Genomic DNA, 14,595 nt, shown 5'->3' with positions numbered 1-14,595 from the left:
CAGAAGCAGGTACCCCAGAAGGCAGATGTGATCCTTCCATGGTAGCTGAGGGAGGCCAGGCCTCTGGGCCTACAGAACCTTCTAGAAACCTCTGGATCCAAGGACAGAGGGACAGAAGTGTGCTCAGCTCCTCTGCTGGGTGCAGTGGAGGATTGGGAAATGCAGGCACTCGCTTCCTGCTTCTTTTGGCAAGCAATGGTGACATCATGGGCTAGCCACTGATGCCATGGGCCGGAGGGCGCTCTCCTTTCTCCTCACACAACTGGAAGTTCTCCTCTGTTAGGTTGAAATGCCTCACAGTGACCCTCCTGGCTTTCCATCTCACAAAGACATCTGCGGGGCTGTCTGATCCCCACCATCCACCCTCCAGGAGGAAACGCCCAGGGCCCACTCAAGGAATCAGGGTCTCCTGGCTTGCAGCCCAGCACTCTGCACTCTGCCCCCACCCCCCAGTGCACTGCAGCACAGGCTCACCCGGGAATCTGATAGGTGGGCCCAGCCAGGTGGGAATGACTCATCCAGTCTCCCATGACTCACACTCCTCAGGTGCCTCCAAAGTCAACAAGCGGGGACTTGGTGGCCACACCCAACTTTGTCTACCTCTCCACAACCTGCAGGGAGGGTTCCCACCTCTCCTCCTACCATAGAGCTCCCAGAAGTCTTGAGATACAGCAGCAAGAAGCCCAGCCAGGGCGGGAGCAGGTATGGGTGCTCAGCCCGCCTCATCCCTGCCCTCAGCTGCCTTCCTCTTGGTGAGAAGCAGATGGGGTAACGAATAGTGTTGTACTCCACAAAAGCTGTTCAGCTGCTTCTATTCTGGGACACTGGGTGGACAGTGTTCTGTGTTGTTCTACCTACCTTTCAGAACTGTGCAAGAAGACAGCCACTCCGGGAGGAGATGCTGTGGCAGCTGCCGGGCACTGGGAGAGGAGTGTTGGCAGAACCTGGAAAAGGGCCCAGGAATCTCAGTGTCAGTGTCTGAGGTCACATGGGTAAATCCCGCCTACCTGCAGATCTCCAGCCAGTGCTGCCCACACCTGATGCTGGAGGGTTGATCTGGTCAAGAGTGGACCTCAGGATGCCAGGCTATGAGCTCCTTGGAGTAACTGCTTCACTCTGAGGCTGTGGCGCAGTACATGACCCAGCAAACACCACCTCCAGTGCCCATTAGAAGAGCCCCAAGGCTCCTGATGTGATACAGGCCCCTTAGTAACTGGAGCGTATGGCTCAGACATTGCTGATGGGTTCTGCAATGTCAGTAGGTAACACAGCAGTGGGCATGGAACCACAGGCAGAGGGGTCAGAGGTCACATGTTTCTCTGGGTCTGGGAAACTGAAGTTAAATGGCACCTCTACAGGCCTTTCTCAAATATCTTGCAGGAAATCCCAATTCCTAGAAGCATGTCAAAGCACATCAGGGGTTTGTTTTGAAAAATGACAGACAGCTATGCACACTCCATTAACTCCAAACCAGTCTCACCTGTTCACTTGGGGGGCTGCATATGTTCCTAAGTGCACCCCTTCCCCCATGCTTCCCATTCAGCAAGGGGTACCCCTGGCCACATCCCCTGTCTCCCATGCACACAGTGGTCCAGGCATCACTCCCACGACCTCCTGCTCACGTTGACTTCCGATTTCCTCTGACTACAGGGGAACACACCCCACTCTCCACCCCCACCACCTCCTCTCAGCTGGCCAGTCCATCTCCAACTCTCTCACAGTGCAAACCTCCTCGGGGCAGGCCCAGACCACATCACTGGGTTGCTCAGACCCTGCTGTGGCTCCACACAGCCCCAGACAAAGTGTAGGATCCTTTGCTGACTTTCAGTATCTACTCTCTGTGGTCTGTCGTGGCCAACCACTTGAACCACAGCTCTCATCTGCTGCCTGCCAGCCTCCTGCCACATAGAGTGTGTTCCGCCCCTGCATCTGCTGGGCAAGTTTTGTACCACTGTGTCCTTGAACCCTCAGCTCCTAGGTTCTCTGCCACACTAAATTGCAGCCATCTATGTCTGTCTAGTCGGTCTCTCCCAGCAGACTAAGATCTGCTCATGCTACTCCAGACCCTGCCCGCTGCAGCTCCAGAGTCCCAAAAGGAAGAAGCCAGTGAAGGACATGCTTGCACGCATGTCTGACACATGCGCTCACAGGCACACTCCCACAGAATTTGCTCACAGTACAGATGCTGCCATCTACAGGCAAGAAAAGCACTGCACGCTTCCTGAGATGGACACCAGCTTTCACGCTTGACTGGGTTTACAAAGACCCCAGCTAAGACGAAGTTTGCTGGTTTCCCTTCTGGAAGGGCAGAAGCAACTGGAAAACAAGATCTGCAAGCCACTGATGCTACTAGCTCGGTCTCCACCCACGTGCTCCCAAAGGAGCAAGAAATGGAGGGTTTCTGTCGCAGCCCCCACCATAGCTCCAAGCAGCTGGTTCTGAGTCTGCCTGCACATCTGCCTGCACTGCCTCAGAGCTCAGGGAGAGGAGGCAGCTTCCAAGAATCAGGCTGTCCACCAAGGAAAAGCTAGTCTCTGGCAGGGAGCTCACTGACAGTGTGCAGCCACCAGGGGACCTCATCCAGAGCATTCTGCCTGTGGGAGGTGGAGGCTGCAGCAGCGGCTCTTCTCACCCTATAAGGCCCCTCCCGAGTCATCAGTAGGAATTCTGGACTAGACGGCCAGTCACACCACAAGGATTCAATTGGCCAAGTTGTCACTTTCTGTACACCTACCGGGCATTAGACTCGACAGGCAATATAGGAAATCTGCCAGGCAGGTACCATGCCACTCATCTTGCCAAGCAAGACCTCAGGCTCAGAAAGGTTAAGAAAGGCTACAGGGGTCAGGTCACACAGCTAAGATGTCTAGGCAGACTGCTGCTCTTGGGTCCAGCTTTTACTCAGTATCAAGCTATAAATAAGGGTACGCTTCCTGCTCACTTTGAGAAAGACCCGAAGCTTTGGTTGCTCAGGCTTATAGCACATTTCTGTAGAGGGCTACAGGGTACATGATCCTGGCAATGGCAAGCCACTGCTGTCTCTTCTATATGGGGCTACGGGGTACATGATCCTGGCCACGGCAAGCCACTGCTGTCTCTTGTATACGGGGCTACGGGGTACATTATCTGAGCTACGGCAAGCCACTGCTGTCTATTGTATATGGGGCTACAGGGTACATGATCTGAGCCATGGCAAACCACAAATTTACTGAGAACGATGTTTATCATCTTAAATGTAAAACCCTCTGGTAGAGATGTTTATCAAAGCCACATTGCAGGCCTTCAGATGGCTTCCCACTGAGTCACTCTCTCCTGTTGAAGGGCCCTATTTCTCCACCTTTCCATGACTTAGCAGGAAACTATTTCAACAACTGCTTGCATTCTAGAAACAGTGGAATAAAGTCTGACCCAGAGTTCGAAGGGAAGAGGGAGGCAGGACGGACAGAAAGGATCTCCAGGGTGAGCTGCCTGGGTTGGGGGAAGGCTTGCCCAGCAAGCACACGGCTCTGGGTTCTACAAGCAGCTCTGAAGAAAAGAAAAGTATCTGAACCTAAACTGACTATGCCTTATCAATAGGCGTAATTTTGAAATATCCATTCTAAATCGACTATCAGTTGACTGACTGCCCTATTTTTCTGAGGCAGGGTCTCATTTATCGCAGGTTGGCTTTGAATTCAATACACAGCAAATATGATCTTGAAATTTTTATCCTTCTGCCCACTTTATACAGGTGTGCAACATCACACCCGCTTCATACAGTTGTGCAAAATCACACCCACTTCATACAGTTGTGCAACATTACACTTCTTCATACAGTGTGCAGCATCACACCCGCTTCATACAGTGTGCAACATCACATCCACTTAATACATGTGTGCAACATCACACTTCTTCATACAGGTGTGCAACATCACACCTGCTTCATGCAGGTGTGCAACATCACACCCACTTCATGCAGGTGTGTAGCATCATCACACCTGCTTCATGCAGGTGTGCAACATCATACTCACTTCATACAGGTGTATAACATCACACCACTTTGTACAGGTGTACAACATCACACCACTGCATACAGGTGTACAACATCACACCACTTCGTAGCGGTGTACAACATCACACCACTGCATGCAGGTATGCAACATCACACCACTGCACACAGGTATACAACATCACACCACTTCGTAGAGGTGTACAACATCACACCACTTCATACAGGTGTGCAACATCACACCACTGCACACAGGTGTACAACATCACACCACTTCGTAGAGGTGTACAACATCACACCACTTCATACAGGTGTATAGCATCACACCCGCTTCATACAGGTGTGCAACATCACACTCACTTCATACAGGTGTATAACATCACACCACTTTGTACAGGTGTGTAGCATCACACCACTTTGTACAGGTGTACAACATCACACCACTTCGTAGAGGTGTACAACATCACACCACTTCATACAGGTGTGCAACATCACACCACTGCATACAGGCGTGCACCACTGCACCCACTGTAGCATGCTGGGGCTCTAACTCAGGGCTATGCATGCTAAATAAGCACTCCACCCACTCCTCGATTTAGAATCTTCCAGTTCAGTGGGACCCCTGGACCGGCAGCAACAGCATGAACTGGGTGCTCATGAGAATGCAGATTCCAGGACCCAACCCTGCCCTGAGGAATCAATTCCTGGGTGATTGTGGACATGGTAAGTCTGGGAGATTATGTCTATCTACTTTCAAAATCTTTAGAAGTCTAAAAGCAGTGTCACCTCCCTGTCCTCAGAGCTGCACCCCTCTACAGGATGCAAAATGGACAGACCAGGACTTCACTTGACCTTGAGATGTGGCCCTGGTCAGGTGGGAAGCTGACTTGGGGGTGAGGAGAAGGCAGCACTCCCATGCACAGAGGAATGGGAGCCAAGTTAAAGAACCAGGTCAAACAGGCAGGCAAATGACTCACCCAAGTCAGTACCCAAGAAGTCCATGGCCAAGTTCCCTGATCTTCCCAGGCCTTGGGTTGAAAGGTAACTGAAAGAGTTTTGATTCAGATGTTTACCTTTGAACTACACAAGTGATGGCACTTGGGGCTAGGAGAGCGCTTGTGGGAACACACTCTCTCTCGGGGCGTGGGACCCCTGGTCTGTGGAGTGAAGAGGTGGAATTGGCAGTTCCTCAGACCCATCTCTACCGTTCAGATGGGGAAACCTGTCAGGTGAGAAGGCAGTCAAGAGTGTCACCTTCTTCGGGGTCAGCGCAGACAGTATCAGGGTTGGGCACACAAAGGTCGGTGCTCCCATCCCAAGTGTGGAGGCCGAGAGTAGCTTGGCACGGGCACTGGCAGAGATGTTTATGGAGGTGGGGAAACTGAAGCCTCCAGAGCTGCCAAGGCTTCTCCTAAAGCCAGGAGCTTTCCCCTCATCTGCTAACAATGTGGTGTTAACAGAGGCCTAGGAACTGGCTTTCTTCTAGGGAGATTCCACGTGGGCAGTGAAGATGGCCCACCCACAAGAGCCCTGATGCCAAGGGAAACTCTGCTAGTATGCATATTTCCTGGCTTCTTCCCGCTATGTATGTTGCCACTCTGCTATGAGCCAGGCAGAGATGGACTGACTCACCCACCCACTTCAGTTTCGGACAGAACCACGGATAAATTAATTTTCTATTTCTCTATATATTTTCCTTGTAATGTAGGGGATCTTTTGGACCCAAAGGTGGGCCTAATGGCAGGATAATAAGTCCTATAGTTCTCTGTAATATGAAAACACAATACAGAAAATTCAGACGTACACAAATGAGTGATGTGGGAATATCAGTCCCTAATAAATACTATATTCTAATTTAGACACGCAGTCATTACACATGCAGTCATTACAAAAAGGATTCATCTTGGGCTTCGACGGGAAGGCCTCTAGCACATAATGTTTTCCACACTTGAAATTGTATAAGCATCCCATGAGGCTCCTGTAGGAGTACAGAAAGGATGCAGTGGAGCCAGGGGAGGTAGGGTTGCCGGAAAACCCCCTGCATGTCCATTTAAATTTGAACTGCAGATATGTATTGATTTTTCTTTATAAGTATGCCCTAAATATTGCAGGGAGGAAAGTAGTACTAAATAATTAATCATTCTTTATCTGAAATTCTAATTTAACTAGCATCCTCTTTCCTTAGTTGTTAAATATGGCCACCCTAAGGGCAGAGTCTCAGATTCCACATTTCTAAAAAGCTCCTGAACGCAGTCCTGCCACATCTAAAGCATTCACCACCATGAAAATGGAATTTTATGCAACCACGAACTCTACAAGCTTTTAAAAGACCATCTAAAGAGCCAGGCTGGCCGTTCCCAGCTTCTAAAGGTGTGTTCTAGAACCAAGTGTCCTCATGCTTCGTAGACAAACAGTCTGGTAAAGTGAAAAGGGGACAGGGCCTGGGCTAGCCCCTGAAAACCCCACTCTGAATGCCACAGCTTAACTGGCTTCCCCCTCCTGGCCTGAAGCTCAAGAAGCCAATAACATGTGACCATACAAAGACCATGGTCCTCACCCTTCTGCTCCCGCTCCAGGGTGCTTGGATCAGAGGAGAAAACAGCAATTCTGAGAGTCTGAACGATCTGCACTGGGGAAGCACTGCGTAGATGCATTACAAAACCCTGCAGCCGGCAGAGGGCTGGTCTAGCATGTGCAGCTGGACAAGGTAGTACATGATGTAATCATAGCATTTGTAATGGATGTAGGAGTGCAGGGCCATCCTCAGCTACATAGTGAGTTCAAGACCAGCCTAGGCTATAGGAAACCCTGTCTTAATAAACTAACAAAAATGTGGGGAGCTAGCATTGAAATCTTAACTTTACCCTTGAGGAAACCAAGGCACAGAGGTGGTCCACTCAAGGTCTGCACAAAGAGACCCAAAGTTACCTCAGTAGAGAAGCAATCCAATCGGGGTCAAAACGCAAGTGCAAAGCAGAAACTGGAAAGAGAGACACGTTCTTTCTGCTCTGCCACTGAAAGTCTCAACTCCACCCTTTTCTGCTACTGGACTGTGCAGAAAGATTTTCTGAAGTTTGCAGGACAACTGGACTCCTGGTAGCCAGTCTCAGTTCTCCTTCAAGGATGTGGTTTCCCCGCCAGTGATGGTAGAAACACAGGACCACTCGTGACTACTGCGACCCTTCTGGATAACAAGTGGGCAAAGCAAAAGCTATCAAATATCTCAGAACTGAGCCAGGAACTCCCTTGGTAATAATGAAGAAAAAAACACAGGCAAGAGGCGGGTCAGTGGGTCCAAGAAATTGCTGTCAAGCCTGATGCCCCCCACTGTGGAGAGAACAGACTCCACAAAGTTGTCTTGTGACCCTTGCCTTGGCATGTGTGCACAATGCACACACACACAAATAAACAAATAAATGTAAATAATTTTTAAAGAACATATAAAAATTATTCACTAGGGTGTTCAGCATGGTATTGTTTATGAACAGTCTAAATGTGTGAGGTTAGATGATTGTTAAGTGAAGGTGCCTACCTGCCCACCAGGAGTGGAATAATAGTTATGGAATATTAGTTTAAGGTGTGATACATTTGTTCATGCTGTGGAATGTTTGTTTAATGATGTAAAGATGTGCTGCATTCTTTTATGTTGCATTTGTTTAACTCTGTAAAGCTGTGTTACTTTGCCTGCCTAAAACACCTGATTGGTCTAATAAAGAGTTGGATGGCCAATAGCGAGGCAGGAAAGAGAAATACATGGTGTTGGCAGGCAGAGAGAATACATAGGAGAAATCTAGAGAAAAGGGAGGAGAGAAGGAGAAGGAGAGGAGGATGTCAGGGGCTAGCCACACAGCCAGTCACAGAGTAAGAAGGAAAGAAAGATATATAGAATAAAGAAAGGCAAAAAGCCCAGAGGAGAAATGTAGTTAAAGAGAAACAGGATAAGAGTGAGAAGAATAACCACATATTAGTCTATCATTTTAATCTTCTGGCCCATGAGAGCAAGAGTTTATACAGAAGTCGAGCAGTGCTAATCCCAGCACTCAGGAGGCAGAGGCAGGCAATCTCATGAGTTCAAGGCCAACCTGGTCTACAGAGCTAGTTTCAGGACAGCTAGGGCTGTTACACAAACCAAACCAAACCAAAATCATAGTATACCTGAGAACAATTTAACTTTACGTTTAAAGAATCCTTCATGAGAAAATATTTGTTATAATATTGACAAAAAAATCAAAAAGAATAGAAAATTATACATACAGTATGACCATCATCATGTGGTGTTTAAAATGCCAGGAAGCGGAGGCCGGAGAGCAGGGATCATCCAGAGATCTAAGTTCAGTTCACACACGCCAGGGAGCTCCAGGTCTGTCATCCCAACTCCAGATCAGCTGTCTCTGGCCTCTGCAAGCACTTACACTGAAATGCACGCACCCACACCAATATACTTGCATACACAGAGAAACCACAAAATAAATCTTTTCTAAAAAAGAAAATGCCAGGAAGAAAACACACCCAGAAGTTAGTAGCGCTCACTTAGGTGCCAATTAAGGATAATTCTTTTGTTGTTCTTGTTGTTGTTGTTGTTGTTTTTAAATCTTTAAAAATTTCTATTTTCCAAATTTCCTATCACAAGCTCCTGTCACCATGAGGAAGGAAAGTCCCCTGAGGAGACAAAGCAGAAATGCCACCAGGCCACTCCCCAGACTTAACTAGTATTTACGGAGCACTCACGCGAATCTGGCCCAGCCTCTGAGCAGGGACACCAAGGGCCCCACCCTGGAGGCTGACAGGCATGAATATATATCCTTCGCTTGCTAAGTACTTGGCCCAAATGACAAATCCGTTGAGGTTGGAAAGTAACAAGACACCATTTGCTTAGCCAATGGAGCACAGTGAAGGAACCCACCCCTATGGGCTTGGCCCCTTGTCAGAGTTCCCTACCAGGTTCTATGGCTCAAACCCTTCCTAGATTCCTCTTGGAAAGCCGGTTTCAGGGAGACATTATAACCGGGAGAACCAATAACCAAACAGAAAACAGACCAGACAACGGTGCACACTCTTAATCCCAGGACCTGGGAGGCAGAGGCAGGCGGATCGCTGTGAGTCACTCTAGGCCAGCCAGGCCTGTATAGTGAGACCCATTTCCCATTCCCTAAATCAAGCACTGAGTGCAGGAGGCGCCAAGGCACTGGGCAGAGCTAACAATGAGCAGCACTAACTACGGAGCACGGAGCTGGGAAAGGACGTAGGGCAAGGAGACTCAGTGTTCTGAGCCTCAGTTTCCTCAACCTAAGGACAGGGTCACTGTAAAGAGGGTAAGCAGCTTCACTCCCCCAAGGAAGGCCTCAGTTTGCTTATCTGTAAAACAGAGTCAACATTTCTTCCTTCCTAAGACTATTTGAATAGTAGACAAAACAATAAAAGCTGAAGGTGAATTGGAAATCAAGGAAGTACTGTCTGGGAGTGAAACCCCACTCTCAGCTTCCTGTCTGCAAAAATGGGGCTATTGGTTCTGCTCAAATTCTAGTAGGACCGCAAAACTTGTGCATCTGACTGCATCGGGCTCACCTGCCACTTCTAGGCACAAAGGTTCCGTGTCAGTAGGCTGAGCACAAAGCCCTCTGACTCAGAGCCACCCCCGCTAAGCAAGCCCAACACTGCTCCCCGCCCCGTGGCGTGCGATGGTCACTGGAGTCCATTAAAAAGGCATGCAGGAGCCAAATCCTACTCTTCATTCTGTCAGGGGCACAGACGGGACCCCAGCCCTGGCCCTCAGCCGCCTCACCTCACCCACCACACCCACTGATTTTTCTCTCCCCTACCCTGCAATTGCCCATGTGGTCCCAGGCAGAGCAGGAGCAAGGGGACACATCTCAGGAGGGGGAGGAGGGGAAGCAGGCAGCAGCAGGAACTGAGCCGGCCTGTGGTCTCCGACTTCACAAACCGCACCAGGCTGTAATAGGACACGCGCTCATTCAGCCGAAAGGGAGGAGATATTTTTACTTAACATCCCTCAGCTGCCTAAACATCCCCTGCCCTCCCTACCACCCCCACCACTGCCACGCATAGCACAACTCCTGGGACCCACTTTTCTCTGCTTCAGCTCACAGGGGGAATCACTTTTCCCAGCCTTTGGGGATGTCTAAGAGTTTGACAAATAGAAGAGAGGAAGGACCAGTTCTGGCTGGGCACCCAGCTAACAAAAGACCTTGCCTGCATCCAGGAGCCTTAATGTCCTAAAATAGATGGGAGACTGATCTGCACCCTGGGGACCTGTTGATGGTAAAGAACACATGTGTTGATAAATAACCCTAGGCCCCTCCAGTCTTCCCTGGGCTGTGCATACCAGTCCCCAGCACCAGGTAAATGTCAGGAGCACAGCAGCACACCTGTACCTCCAGTGTTGATCATGGAGAGAACAGGGACAGGTGGGTCCCGGAAGCTCATTGGCTGAATTGTTGAGCTCCAGGTTCACTGAGACTCTCTCAAAAAAACAGTGGAGGGGCTGGTGAGGTGGCTGAGCAGAGCGAGGACTCCTACACATGCCTGATGACCCGAGTTTGGCCCCCAGACCCCAGGTAAAGGTAGAAGGGAAGACTGAGTCTGCAAAGTTGTTCTCAGACCACTAGCATGCTCACCCCCACACACGCACATCACACATACACACCATCACATGTACACCCCAGCATGCTCTCCCACACATACACACACCACATGTGCACCCCAGCATGCTCACCCACACATACACACACCACATATGCACCCCAGCATTCTCACCCACAATTACACACACATGTGCACCCCAGCATGCTCACCCCCCCACACACACCATTACATGTGCACTCCAGCATGCTCACCCACACATACGCACACTACATGTGCACCCCAGCATGGTCACTCACGCATACACACACCACATGTGTACCCCAGCACATGTATTCCATGTTATTTCAGCTAGACAGATAATCTTCAACACTTCAAAGACCTAGAGAATATGGCATTTAAAATGTTTTAAAAACTTAAACTTTTCTCAACAGTGAGACAAGTCTGCTTCTGGCAGCACCAATTGCTTCAGAGAGGTTGATGGACATTGAAGGAACTCATTATGGAATTTGCCTTCAATATGACAAGGCTAGCCATTTGGGCAAGAAACTGCTCCTGCCTAGACTGTTTAATGGTATGTTGTATGAACTGGGCATGCAGGACACACAGAAAAATGACTGCTACACTTTCCAAAAGATGGGATGGTCCTTCGGGGTTCCTGCTTCACAGAGTAAACTGCCAGGTATTCTGCAGGACACAGAAAGCAACTAATAATCTTTGCCCTTACAAGGCAGACCAGATCTTCAAATTTCCTGCTTTATGAAAAAGTCTGCTGGATACTATGGACCTGTAGGCTGAAGATGGATGCCCCAATGTTACAGAAGAACTTTGGAAGTTGCTTACAGTGCACTTCTGTTTATTTAGGTAATATTATATCCTGCTGGGGTCTTTGGTGGAGTTAAAGACAGATAGTTATAGTTTTCCTTAGTTATGATAAAAGATAAATTAGAAACAAAACTTTAGACTCATATAAAATATAACTATAATTCTTGCTTGATAATTGTTTTGTATATGTAATTCTACTATGTTAAAGTTAAAGTCTTTCTTTCTAATTAGACAGGAAAGGGGAGATGATGTGGAGTGTCCTTCTGTATATGTATTGCTTTATTGGTTGCTGAATAAATCTGTTTCAGTCAATGGTTTGGCAGTGTAAAACCAAGTGGGAAATCTGAACGGAGATATAGAGAGAAAGTAGGGAGAGTCAAAGAGATGCCATGTAGCTGCCAAAGGAGAAAGACGCCAGTCAGAACCTTACCCAGTAAGCTACAGCCTCGTGGCGATATACAGATTAATAGAAATGGGTTAATTCAAGATGTAAGAGCTAGCTAGAAATATGGCTGAGTCACTGGTCGAACAGTGTTGTAATTAATTAGTTTCTGTGTGATTATTTGGGTCTCCACTTACATACACAGACATATAAAAAGAACAGAGAATGCAGCCCCAGGCCCAAGCTAGCACTTGTAATTTCTCTTACATCTCTCTCCCTCTAACCTATCATTTCTGGTCAGCAAATATTCCAAAGCTGTGGGCGCAGACCAGAAGAGTTTCCTTGAAGGAAGCCAAAGATCAGTGTTTGATCAAAGCGCTCCAGGCCAGAATGATAACATCTTTATGTCTAAACACAGGTCATCTAGAAGCCAAAAGCCCACATGAGTCAGGAGGAAGGACAGGAGGAGGGACCGCTGGCCCCAGAGCACGAGGAGACAGGGAATGCTCCCTCCCAAGCACAGTGCTTGCTGTGACAGTCTGGGTCAGTGCACAGACCACTGTCCATCTCGAGGGACAGAGGCGGGCAATCAAGACAAAAGAGCCTACGTGACTGTCCCTCATTTTGAACCTAAAGCACTAGTCTGTTTCTTTTAAAGCATTTTTAAAGAAGAAAACCAGCAACGCCGAGACACTGATAACAGTGTAAGTGGTTGCGTCCCGTCTATCTCCAGATAAAATTTCTAGGACCTGCTGTTGGCCATCCCAGCAGGCGCTGCTCTGATTTGGACCTCCCTGCTGACCTTGAGATGGCCTCCTCAGGGCCCCCGGCCTCTGACACAGCACTTCCTCCTCAGCAACTGGTTCCATGAGTTTGCGGTCACTGCATGGGTCACAAGCCTTTCCCAGCATCCTACTGCCTGTGAAGTAAAGTCTAGTTTATCCAGCTCCACCTCCACTCACAAGCCTGACTCCAGCACTCCAACCTTGCCCCATCCTCCAGACCAGCCATGTAGAATGCTCAGAAAACCTCAGTGCCTTTGCACAAGCTGCCCCAGTGCCATGGAACAGCTCTTGCCCTGATTCCTCTTCTGGCAAACTATTACTCATCTCCTAGGCCTGGCTCACCCAGACAGAATTAGTCACCCCCTCTTACTAGGTCTAGATATGTCAAGATAGGAAGTATAGAGAGTGCTCTCCTCCTGGGGCTCCTGGGCCTCTATGTGGTCAGGTCCCAGACACAAAGCAGAGAATGCATCATCAGGTTAGGAGGGAGGAAACAGACTGACAGGCAAGCCTGCCTGCTTCCCATGGCTCTTGCGAGTCCCTAATAAAAAGACTACGGAAAATTCTGGAGTAAATTCCTCCTTTAGTTCACAAGGAAACCTTTGCTGCTGGGTAATTTACACACGTGCCAAACCAAGCTCCCTCAGCTGTTTATGATTTCCCTGGCATTTATAAATAGGGAGGCCCAAGAAAGGAAAACAGTTTCAAAGAAGCTGGAAGCCCTGTCCCATCCGTCTTCCTCTTCCCTTTAAAGCCTCCCAAGGAATACTAACAGGCACCCATAACTGTATGGGGCAGGGTGGGACTGCACAGAACACCAACGAGTCCAAGGTCCCACAAAAGGAGTCAGGAAGAGTAGGCTGGAACTGGGCCCATGCCCAGAGGCTGCCCCTTCTGCAAAGGCTTCTATCCGCAGGAACGCCAGGAGGAACTCCTGGATCCGTTCAAAGATTCCTCTCTGCTCTATGGAGACTGTGAGAATGGAATGGAATAAACGGGTGGGTGTCTGGTCCGAGGACCTACAGTCGGATCTCTTGCTTGCCCAACCCCAGCTCTCAGACCTGGGGCTTCCCCCGCAGGCCTGGCAAGTGCTGGACCACGGGGAAGTTGCTATAATAAAGCTGGGGGAAGGCGAAGGCAGACCTGAAAAGTGATGGAGGCTTCTAATCACTCAAAAAGGCGTCGACGGTCAGCCTGAAGTTTCTTCTCCAGGCCAGAAGGGACCGCAACACTGCAAGGCGGCAAAGAAAACAGCTAAATACCTTCAGAAACAGTCATGAAGATGTCAGGCGCGTACAAAGAGGAACTTTCTAACAGTTTTGGGCCCTGAAGGGGGGAAGGTATTGCACAGGAGTGAAGGCTCCGCTGCGTGGACTCCTCATTCGCCCACTGTTCAAGCCATGCGTGGGCAGTCACCTGCACTCGGGGTCAGACACCCCCAAAGCACCCGCGGGGCGGTGTCGCGGTGAGGTCCGGTGCCTGCAGCACTGCGGATCTAGGCGTGGCGGAATGGACCTCTCCTCTTCACCTCTATGTCCACCCTCCTCGGTCACTTGAAGAGAGGCAAGGTGAGCAAGCACGTCCTTCCCCCGCAATACCCGCGCGTGGGCCGAGCTCGGATGGGCACCGGAGGGAGAGGAGATTCAGCTCGGTCCACCCCCAAAGCCCGGGATCCGGGCGGCCCGCCTCCCTACCTGCTGCGGCGCGCTGGAGACGGCTCTGCTGGGTCCAGCTGTGTGCTCAGCTGGTTCCTGGAGTCGGGGCGGGGTGCGCTGCGCTAGCGGCCGGGTGGGCAGGGCGCGCACCGGAGCCGCCCTCGAGGCGGGGCAGGCTGCGGGGAGGAGCGCAGTTTGGAGGATGAAGACTGGCTCAAGGCTAGCGTTCTTCCTCTGTTGCGCCTGAAGGTGTCAATCAAGTGCTCTGTGGTCACCAGGAGGAAACTGAGGCTGGGAACATGGAAAGCAGTTCCGAGGGGGCCTAAGATAGTGGGGAGGAGACTCAGGAGTTCATCAGAG

General features: G+C 49.7%; 1 protein-coding gene across 2 annotated transcripts in view; it reads right to left on the bottom strand.

Annotated features, from left to right (window-relative positions):
- Gsn (gelsolin) overlaps positions 1–14,337 on the bottom strand; it is a 56,818-nt gene extending 42,481 nt beyond the window's left edge. Inside the window, exons 1-3 of one of the 2 annotated variants that reach the window (XM_038336404.1) lie at positions 14,275–14,337; positions 13,724–13,811; positions 859–944 (exon numbers count right to left, since the gene is read on the bottom strand). The gene's annotated coding sequence lies outside the window, so the exon portion shown is untranslated. The remainder of the gene's footprint in view (positions 1–858; positions 945–13,723; positions 13,812–14,274) is intronic. The other variant, XM_038336405.1, reaches the window with a different exon arrangement.
- Between the last annotated feature and the right edge of the window lie 258 nt (positions 14,338–14,595).

This window comes from Arvicola amphibius, chromosome 7 (assembly GCF_903992535.2).
Source record: "Arvicola amphibius chromosome 7, mArvAmp1.2, whole genome shotgun sequence".
In the NCBI taxonomy this organism is placed as follows: domain Eukaryota; kingdom Metazoa; phylum Chordata; class Mammalia; order Rodentia; family Cricetidae; genus Arvicola; species Arvicola amphibius.
Note: the sequence above shows the minus strand (reverse complement) of the source record. Positions and strands in the feature narration are given on the sequence as shown.